We start from the raw sequence: 8,167 nt of genomic DNA, 5'->3' as shown, positions 1-8,167 counted from the left end.
GTCAAAAGCGATTGCAATGCAAACAAAACATTGACAAATGGGACCTAATTAAACTAGAGTTTCTGCACAGCAAAGGAAACTATCAACAAAATAAACAACAGCCTAGAGAATGGGAGAACAATTTTGCAAGCTATGTATTCAACAAAGGTCTAATATGAAGAATCTGTAAGAAACTTAAACAAATCAGTAAGCAAAAAACAAACAACCTCATTAAAAAGTGGGCAAAGTACGTGAACGAACACTTTTCAAAAGAAGACAGACATGCAGTCAACAAGCATAATAATAAAAAAGCTCAACATCACTAGTTATTAGAGAAATGCAAATCAAAACCACAATGAGATACCATCTTATGTAAGTCAGAAATTCCATTATTAGAAAGCAAAAAATCAACAGATGTTGGCAAGGCTATGGAGAAAAGGGAATACTTATACATTGCTGGTGGGAATGTAAATTAGTTCAGCCGCTGTGGAAAGCAGTTACGTAATTTCTCAAAGAACTTAAAACAGAACTGCCATTTGACCCAGCAATCTTATTTTTGGGTATATATGCAAAGGAATACAAATCATTCTACTAGAAAGATACATGCACTCATATGTTCATTGCAGCATTATTCACAATAGCAAAGACATGGAATCAACCTAAATTCTCACCAATGGTAGACAGGATAAAGAAAATGTGGTACATCTACAACATGGAATACTATGTAGCTATAACAAAGAATGAGATCATGTTTTCTTGTAACAACATGGGTAGATCCGGAGGCCATTATCTTAAGCAAACTTCCTGAAGAATAGAAAACCAAATACTGCATATTCTCATTTTTAGGTGGGAGCTAAACAATGAGTACCCATGGACACAAAGAAGGGGACAACAGATTCTGGGAATTTCTTGAAGACAGAGGGTGGGAGGAGGATAAGGATCAAAAAGCTACCTATCAGGTACTATGCTTATTGAACCTGGGCAACAAAATAATCTGTACACCAAACCCCTGTGTGTGTATGACACTCAATTTACCTGTGTAACAAACCTGCACCAGTACCCTTGAAGCTAAAATAAAAGCCTAAAAAAAAAAAAGACAAAGTTCTTTCTCAAGTCTATGTATTTCCACTTTTGAGAAAAGTAGATAAAATCAAACTAGCTTAAGAAAGATTTTGTTTAAAAGAATCTGTGGTAGCTAACAGTGTTGAAGACAAAGCTGACCACTCAGTTTATATGTGTATGTGCTTCTTGGCACCTGCAGTGTGGAATGTTTCTTCAAGCAATTAACTTTTTCTGTATTTCATCTTTTAAAGCATTTCACTATATTATTTGAAGATACAGATAACTATATAGATTTACTGTAACCAATTATAATTGAAAATATTAGGAGTTCGTGTCCTTTGCAGGGACATGGATGAAGCTGGAAACCATCATTCTGAGCAAACTATTGCAAGGACAGAAAACCAAACACCGCATGTTCTCACTCATCGGTGGGAATTGATCAATGAGAACACTTGGACACAGGGTGGGGACCATCACACACTGGGGCCTGTCATGGGGAGAGGGGTTGGGGGAAGGATAGCATTAGGAGAAATATCTAATATAAATGACAAGTTGATGGGTGCAGCAAACCAACATGGCACATATATATCTATGTAACAAACCTGCACGTTGTACACATGTACCCTAGAACTTAAAGTATAATAAAAAATACATAATTCAGATTTTAAATTTTTTGGGAAAGACCTTAACATTTTAATATAAGGGTTTCATTAATAATTCATATTATAGTAGGCATAGTGGTTAGGAGCTGGACTCTAGAACTAGATACCAGTGTTTGAATCCTGATTTTGCCACATATTAGATTTGGGACTGCAGAATATTAAATTCTCTGAGCAAAAGTTTTCCAACTTAAAATCAGAATACTAAGAATATCTCTCTTGTAGAGTTATTGTGAGCATTAAGTGAATTAATACATGCAATGTACACAGAAGAGAGATTAATGTTATTACTGTTATTACAAAATTATTAAAAATACTTTTGAGAATGTAAAATATTTTAAGTATCAAGAAAATTGATTTAATATTATTTAATATAAAGCTTAGTATCTTTTGTAATTTTTTGAAAATATTTAGTTTAATTTTTCAAATATAGCTCTTTGTGTTCTAATTGCACAGAGCTTTTAAGCCATACCTCATATTTCTATTATGTCCTTTTTGCATATTCTATCTTTTTCTCTTTATACATTAATGGAGATATTTTCAACTAATCTCTAAGTTTGCTAATCTTCATTTCAGCTATGGCTAATACGAATTAAATGTATTTGTCGTCTCCAATTTCAGTTATTGAAATTTTAGTTTTATAATTTTCATTTTATTCTTTTATATAGATTCTAAAATTATGCTGCTTCACTCAACTTATATTTAATTTTCCTGGATATATTAATAATACATATTTTAAATTCCATATTTGATAATATTAAGATTCATTTGTGGGCATTTATCTACTATCTATTTTCTTTACTTTTTAGTATTCTGTTCTTATTGCCCGATATGATAGGTAATTTTTGATTGAATGCTGAACATTGGTAAAATAAATTTGGACGATACTTGACATTCTGAATGCAATTGTCTTCCTCAGGGAGGCCTTCCTGTTGCTTCTGGCAGACTATTAGGGAAGATTCAGATAATCTTAATTCGGTTTTTGTAAAGACAGGACTACATGTGATTAGCTCTTCTTTCTGCAGTATAGTAATATAGGAATCCCAACAGGAAGCTTGACATGTTTATCAAGTGATCTTCTTTGATAGTTCCTGAACTTCAATGTTATGTGCCTTCCCATAAGATTACTCCAAGTCTGCTTGGCTTCTCAGACACTGCTTTCTGTATCTCTGCAGCTTGGGTCTAGACACAATTTCTCATAAAGCAGCAAATGCTATGGAAGAGCTATGGAAGCTCTTCAATACCTTCAAACAAAAATTTAAAAACATTGTATTTCGCTTCTCTGAATGTTCACAGGGGGATGGTTCATATAAAAATACCAGTCATCATACTTATGTACAGAGAAGTTAGTACATTCATTCTAGGAGAATCCATTGTCACACTGCCAAAGTCCTCTAGCTTTCACTTGCAAAAGCTGAGTTCATTTTACTTCAAACATTTCTCTCTTATACACACACATAGATTTTCACCTGTTTTATTTTTTCTAGTCCTTAATGTTAGCTCCCAAATTTTGGTTACTTTTTCAGGAAAATCATCTCCAGTTACTATTTTATATGGGAGTTATAATGTCCCTAGTTCAAATTAAGAGAAAGTATGGTGCTAGTTTTACAAATACACTAATAAAAAGGAAAGCTGTAAGTCTTGATATGTAATTCAATATCAGAATGAATCTTTATTCCTACCATATAAAGCCTCTTTAAAATTCCATAATGTACTCAATATGGATCTCCACAAAACAAATGCCTTGCTTATCCTCTCTTACCAATTTACACCGCAGAAACACAATTTTTAAAATAAAACATTTTGATGTTTATTTAAATATCAAAATTAAGCACTAATGATACAATTATAAAAATAACTATTTATTGAATGAAATATTGTTTGAATATAATACTGTTTTCTGTATGGGATCCAAATATTATTATACCTTTCTATTCTTTCCTGCTCCTGATTATTTAGCTACATACTTTTGCCACAATTAGCAGGATCTAATATATACTTTTTGAAGCTTTCCTGTTTTCAATTTTCTAAATAAAAATGATACTTAGTCAAAAGAGGTCAATGCTGCTTTCAAATGCCAAGTGATCCTTTGCTTTTAACATAATTGAAACTTAAGCATTATAGATAAACACAACCTTGTGCGTTCTGTGATGAAAAACATGCTGGTTCAAATCTCTTTTACCAAGATATTGTTTTTAAAAATTGACCACTTTATCAGGGGGATGGAATCACTTTGCTCTATCTTAGCGGGTGCTGAGCCTGGATCACTGGTCCTGACTCACCCTTTGCTTGTGTTGTGTTTCATTTGTCTCTTTCAGTGTCTCTTTTTCCTGCAGTAGTTCTGCCTGAGACCATCTCAATACATTGGCACCTCTATTAAATTGGAAGTTAGGGTTAGAGATGTAATCCCTCTTTTCATTAAAGTCTCCTTGACACCTATATAAATTTACCCATTCTTCCCTCACAAACTTAATCTGAATCAAGATTTTGCAAGATGCAGACTTTTCCAGGCCACACAAGCTCTTGTTTTAACTTCCTCTGGGGAAACAGCAGCTTGAATAATTGACTGCTTAATATACAGGCTAATTATGTGTTTAAGAATCAAAAAGATCTTCTCTAAGGCGATTTTTTGTGGTCATCTTCTGTGTAAGTAATTAGCAATTTTTCTGGATCAAAAAGTATTTTTCAATTGCTACCTGACCTAAAATATTTTAAGATATTTTATTGTAGGAGAGATGACATGTAGACAGATAACAATAAGCCAGCATGGGAAAAGTACTCTAAAAGTCATAAAACAAAAATGCTTTAGAAATTTAGAGGATAAAATGGTTACTCTTTACAATTCCCCCCACCTCTCACCACCCTCTCCCCCAAAAAAATAGCAAAAGGGAATATCTGACTTGGCAATTAGGGTTTTGTGAGCCACTTTGGAATGCGATCCTTTTGTATGTAGAAGAAACATATTAATGAATCCAAATCATTGATACACAAATAGGTTTAGATCCCAATTCCTCTTAAATAGGGGGCTGCTTATCTTTCTGCTACTTTTTTGCCCCTTCAGTATTTTGGGTGGAAAAGTATTTAAAGTAAATTTAGTAAATGTGAGAGAATTTGGCACTTTGAAGAGGACAAAAAAGCTTTTAATATGAGTTGCTTGATTTTGTGTACAATTATAAAATTAAAGGTTTTACTTAATTTACACAGAAGCATTCAGGAATTCATCTGTGGGGGAAGGTGTACTATACCTACTTTCTGCTACAGATAAGCGTTAGATGTAGTACAACACATGCATTCCTGCTGTGGTTCTTTCTCCCTTTTCTTTCAAGTATTAATGAAAGGAGTTTCTGATCCAGAGTGGCTATTTGTCATGGACTACATTTATTTCTCTGTCTTAGTTCTTATTATGGAGAACATCATTGGAAAGACATCATACTTTCATAGGTGACTAATCTATGATTAAGACAGATCACTCATTGCTTCATAAGTAACATCTGGCATCAAAGATAATTCCATTGACTTGAAATCTCATAAAACGTTAACATCATTAGGTTGAAGAAAGACTGTCATTATTTCTAGTTATAATGAAAGATTTCTACCAGAAAGTCACATAAAGGTACTTTATAATTTTCCCCAAAGATCTATAAAGTGTCAAACACATTTTTTGAAGTTATCCTAGAAGTTTGCTTCCCCATGACAGCAGATCCTTGAACAGTGAGGAAAAAGGTGTAATGCTCAGGTACAGAACATGCTTTGCAGAGTGGCCTCCAATTTGCTAACACTTGTTTTACTGATGTATAACCACAGATACTAAAAGAAGAGAAAATTGATTTCTAATGAAAAATATGTTTCCGTAGCCAATATGGTTCATAAACATTACTGCTTTCCCTCCAGATAATAAATTTTAGTGAAAAATTTCTGCACAGAATTACATCATTGATAGGTTTGAATTGATGAGAAAGGTTTACTGTTTTCTGGGAATAAATCAAGAATTCTTTTATTTGTTTCCCAATCTATAATGACGTCAAATCAATGCTGGGAACTCTCCTGAGTTTGTATTGGGTAACTGTTTCTTTAACAAATAAAATAACAAAAATCACAGTTAGTAATAATATGCTCCTAAATTATTATACAATAATAATAAAGACTCAGAGAATAATAAAACAAGGAAGAATTTGTTTAAAGAAACTCCTATCTGGAGCTTTAATTCAGAAATTAAATATTTTTGAGAATTTCTTTACTCAATTCTGATTGCTTGATTGTTTTTGAAAAGTTTTGCTCATCTATCTTTCCTAGGGTACAATGAAAAAATTCCATTTATACTATTCTTTGAAAATAATGTACTTTTAAAATAATTAAAATAATATGTACTTAAGGTGAAAAGGAATATGAATTGATAGGTATTATATACTTTACATTTATAGTATATATAAAATAAAGTATTTATAAATTGAAAAATCTATAGATGCTATGCCATATTAAAACATACATACACACAGTTTTTTGAAGCATTCTCTGTTTTTAATTTGCATATTTTTAATTGATGACTTTTCCTCCTCTAAGAAACAGGTGGGATAGAATCAGAAAGCAGAAGGGGGCTGAATTTATGGTACATACAAAGTTGTTTCTATGAACACTACCTAGAATTCTGATTATATTATCATAAAAAAGTCTGTATTTTAAATAAATAATTTCAGAAAAGCTATCCCCATTAATATATATTTTCCTTTGCCAAATATTAAGCTTCCTTTAAATCTTGGTTACCCTGTTTGTAAAAGAAAACCAAAACCAAAATTCCAAAAAAAAAAAAAAAAAAAAAAAACCAAAAAACCACGAACACAAAAATTGCCAAATAAACTCTATGGTGTTCAAATGATCATAAATGACAGTCTTAAGAAAGACTAAAAATGTATTTACGAAATAAATTGTCTTGAAGCTTTGTATGTTAATGCGTATGTGTATGTGAATTTAAAATACAAAAGCATTTATGGAATATGTGGTTTGCTTTTTAAAAACTTGATGATAATCTTTGAAGAAAAGGGAATTAATATTTTTAAAGTACTAATTGCCTGATACTCTGCCAGTTGCTCTACATTTATATTTTTAAATCTTTTTCATAACTCTATAATACATTTTTACTCATTAGGCCGTTGAAGCTCAGAAATGTTAAGTCAAACATTCAGGGTTAAACAGCTATTGCATGCTGGAAATACGTTTCAAATATATAAATACCTGACTTTAAAAGACCACGTTCTTTCCATTACATCTCTCCAGGGACGCCATTGTTTGTTCAATTATCACAGTCTTAGAGAAGTCTACTTGTGAAAATATCGATCAGCTGTCAGCAACAGTTAGACCTACAGTTAGCTTTCAGTTAAGTAGATTTTCTACATGAGGAAAAGCTATCTGAACTGAAAACATTGCTGTTAAATGGGAGAAGCAAGGCCCATTTAAAAGTAAGAAAAAAGTGTAAAGGGTCTGTTATTTTACTCTGTTTGCAAAGTAATATGTGAGTCTGCAGTTTCTCTCACATACACACACAAACACAGACACACACACACACACACACACACACCACTCAAGAACATAATATTTCTGGGTCAGAGAAATCATTTTTTGCTCATGGCAAAAAGCAGTCGTTAGAGCAATAACTTGCCACAGCCTCTCAGGTTCCAGTTCTCACAGGGTGAGATGAGAAATGCTAGATATTTATCTGCCTGTGCCATGTGTTGCTTCACAGGAGAAGAACCCCAAACTTAGGAGACTGTGGACTTTTATCGGGGTAGTCTGGAGACAGATTACTCATATTACCTTGGAATATAAGCAAATCTCTAGGATAGTAGAGGAAGGCATTTCTAGATTTATTACTCTGGAATGTGAGGAAAAAGTCTCTGGGTGGCAGTGAGGGAGGAAAAGCTGTTACCTTTACTATTGTGGAATGTCTCTAAATCTTTCTGGAGGAATACACTATCACTAGCTTCCGTATTCAAACATATCCATTGCTCAAAAGGCCTAGAATATGATGGGATTCAAGCTATTCATGGAAACTTGTCTCTCAACAAAGCTTTGGCGTCAATAATTCCCCTGTTTTGCTGGACCACTTCTATAACCTCTGGTTTGAACTGTAGCTTATATATTTAATGAAGTATTCTTCATTTTTATTTCTTTCCTTTCTATATTTTGGTGAGATTATTAGCCCCAGAAAACAAAGCGCGAAACAGCAGCTTAAGTCCAAGTAGTCTAATTGAAAGCACGATGTTTGGCAGCAGGAGCAAGAGATACAGCGAGTGAAACAGGGAAGGAAAGAGGAAAAGCCAGTACAAGCTTATACTTTCAAATTTCCTCCTTGTGGTCCTTTGGATATTCCATGTTCTGAGGGCAGGTGCCCTTCTGTCTCCTTGTAGCTCATGATGAATGGTAGCTAGTACGGAATCGTATTACATCACATTGGTCACACATGTTGTTGCTTT

This window comes from Macaca fascicularis, chromosome 2 (assembly GCF_037993035.2).
Source record: "Macaca fascicularis isolate 582-1 chromosome 2, T2T-MFA8v1.1".
Lineage (NCBI taxonomy): Eukaryota > Metazoa > Chordata > Mammalia > Primates > Cercopithecidae > Macaca > Macaca fascicularis.
This window is presented reverse-complemented; position numbering follows the sequence as displayed.